Here is a 3,522-nt window from a genome sequence, read left to right as displayed (position 1 = left end):
GCTGTCATGTTAAACTTATATTAAAGGTTTTCTTTATTACCCATTTAAGCCGTCTCCAGCCATTATTAATATCTCACAATATTCGGCCATCTTTGTAGAATGAGGTTGGTACTAAATACAAATTCTAATCTAACTATGCAAATCAATTTTTATAATACAAGTTTAATAATTAATGACAAATTAGAATAAAATAAGCGTAATTATATTCGATATAATAAGCAGCATATTAATATTATTAATGAAATGAACAAAAAACACGGCAGTTGGGGAACTCATAAACACTAGTTCTCGTCTATAGACAACCTGTAGAGTTTTTGTAGAAATGAGCGTAACGTATTGCCAGTTTAACAGCAATTTACATTGTTCACTAAGATGAAGTCTGTAGTACAAGCCTTCCAGTGGTTCAGCAGTAAGTCTGAAAGTTTATAATGTTAAAATCTGGATTTCGATGGCCTTGTTGGACACAGCACAGGTGGCTCATTGTGTAGCTTTGTGCTTCACAACAAACAAATAATTTACTATACATATTTACGGAAGAAAGAAGAATAAAAATAATCCATAATTCTTTTATCGTTTTTTTTTTGGACATAGTCGTCTTCACTGAAGGTTGACAGATAAAATCTGTTAACCCTTGACCGATGACGTAACGTCACGAGGTAGTAAATCAACCGATAAGTAATTACCCAGATAATTGTTTACACAGGTACATTATGAGATGATAATGCTAGAATTCGGGGTCGAACCCCATCGTAGGATTATTATTACTGTTACTAATGAAATCGTGTTTATTTATTCTAGATTTTTTCAGATAAATACCTGTTTTACATCAGATGAATTAGGTTACACCTCTAATGTTGCCAATGTTTATAATTTTTATATTGTTACGACAGCGGGGGTCACGTGATGCTAGTAACACGTCATATTCTCGAAGATTCTTGAAGTCTCGAGCTTTTACTAGATATGCGGTAGTCTTGTATATATATAAGTCGCCGAGAAGTGCCGGCAACAAGGTGTAATTGACAGTTGAGTCGAGCACGTGAGACGTTCGTTGTGAATTATAGCGTTTGTTATAGTGCGACAATGGAAATTAAGTGTGTTGCAAAGTTGTATTCAGAAAGAATAAACCCGTTTTATTTAAGAAAGGTCTTGTATCGCTAAAGTTTCTTCGGAAAGAATTTTTACGGAAAATTAACTAACGACCAGAGGCGTAACAATATAAAGTTGTCATCGATGTATCTGTGTCACCATAGGCACCTTGTCTTCCATGCGCCACTTGATTCTAGGTTTTCTCTCTCTCTCTTTTTTTTCTTGAGCGGCTGGTATCTTTGAGATAAAGATATGACCTTAGTTGTGTAATAAGCTATAGTCTTGAGTTGAACGAAGTCAATATTGAAAGAAAACGAAACAAATAGGAATTTGTTAGACAGAAACAAAAGGCCGTTCTTCATAATCTAAAAAAAAAAAAAAGACACAGATGCAATTTCTATATTTAGCAAATAAATGAAGATAGTGGATTGAAATATATCAAAATGTATATAGTTAAACGTTAAAGATAGCCATCTGTGTTTGCCGCAGTTTTAGTTCTGGCGTCTATGGTTCCGGTAGATCTTACTTAAGAGAAAATAAAAAGCGCCCAATGGACAAAGTAGGCACAACAGTTTTTTAATTAAATAAAGTATGTTTGCGGATGTATGTTGGGCAGATCGCACAGATAGCCTTTTGTATAGCGTTGGCCCCCCCGTGGCACAGCGGTACGTCTGCGGACTTACAACGCTAGAAACCGGTTTTCGATACCCGTGGTGGGCAGAGCACAGAAAGCCCTTGTGTAGCTTTGTGCATAATTAAAAAAAAACACTTTCTTCCCATGTTTTCAAATAAACAGTAATGAAACCTGAAAAATGCTGTTTGTGAAAATTATAGTAGCAACATATTGATGAATATATGAAATAAAACAACAGTTCAGAAGTGTTCAAAGCATGCTGTAAAATGTTAAGTGGAACCGAACATTACTTCTTAAATTTTAAAACAAAAATGAGTAAAAAAATATTAAAATCAATATAAATGTTTGAAACTACATTTTGGGAAAGAAAAACAATCCCTTCCACTCTGTGTCCCTCGGTTCATTAACACCATTAACCATCGATTCAATTAAAACATATGCTGTTAGATTCAATTACTCCGAAATAATAATAATAAGCAAAATCAAAACTTAAGAATAAAAGTGAGACCCAGAATTATGACCTTATCACTCCCGAATCAAATGTTTCGTCACAAGAAAGTGACTGGTTTAAAGTTAATATACAATAGCAAACTATTGTTTGGAGATACTTTACAACATAGAGGTACCTAATCCAAAACTAATAAAGAGTTACAGAAGACTATAAAAAGAAATGGGACGTGGATTGGCTTTATTATAGAGCTCTGGATTTTGAGGCTGGCAAGCCTGATTCAAATCTATATGATACGATAAAATATCTCTTTCTTCAAGCTGTATGTGCATTGTTAAAGTGACAGTCAACCCTTTAGTGTGGATGATTGCTTGTAGAGTGTTGCTGACTATCTACCTTCCCTCTGGTCAGTAGATCAAAATTAGGGATGACGGTAGATAGATAGCCTTAGTAGTTTTGCCGTTAATATGAAATATACATATTCTGAAAGCAAAGCTCACATTTTTATTTCTGCTAGTGGCTAAGGTATGAATACATTTAAAAAAGCAACACTTGGTGAATGGAAAGTTTAGTAAGGTGATTTTTTTTTTGTTACGACAGTTCAAGGAGCTCCCCAATATAGGAAGGAGGCAGTGTTGTGAGCTGCATTTTCAATGCTTTAATTTAGATGTTAGCTTGAGGATACATCACGTTAAGATCAAATAAGTGTTAGAATACTAGAAAGTTCTAAATTTTACTAAAACCTAGTAATTTTGATCAATATCTAGAAGTGAGACATCAAATATGAATATCTGTAGGCCAGTAAATTTTCTAAGCTAGATTTTTTTTTCCTTTTTTCGTCGATAGAATGCCAGTTTCGGTGAAGTATTTGGGCCAGTATTAGTTTTTGCATAATCGGTTACTTGATCGATCAGCTGCGAAAATGTACAAGTAAGTTTACTTTCAGTTTGTCACAGTACAATTGGAGGCCCGGCATGGCCGGGTGGGTAGGGCGCTCGACTCGCTGGTTCGAATCCCCGTCACACCAAACATGCTCGCCCTTTCAGCAGTGGGGGCGTTATAAGTGACGGTCAATCCCACTATTCGTTGGTAAAAGAGTAGCCAAAGAGTTGGCGGTGGGTGGGGATGACTAGCTGCCTTCCATCTTTATCGTTGAACTAAACGAGAGAAGGAATAATAACTGAACCGTAACTAAATAAATGTAGAATTTGCTATCTCACAACTTAAGTCAATGCTTTATAAACATAAATCAACTTCAATAGTTACACAAAATGTTAACAATTTATATAACACAGACAAGGCACGCTTGTGGTTAAGGCACTCGACTCCCAATCTGAGGGTCGCGGGTTCGAGT

Source organism: Limulus polyphemus, unplaced genomic scaffold, assembly GCF_000517525.1.
Source record: "Limulus polyphemus unplaced genomic scaffold, Limulus_polyphemus-2.1.2 Scaffold3906, whole genome shotgun sequence".
Lineage (NCBI taxonomy): Eukaryota > Metazoa > Arthropoda > Merostomata > Xiphosura > Limulidae > Limulus > Limulus polyphemus.
The sequence above is the reverse complement of the archived record's forward strand: the minus strand, read 5'-3'. Positions refer to the sequence as shown.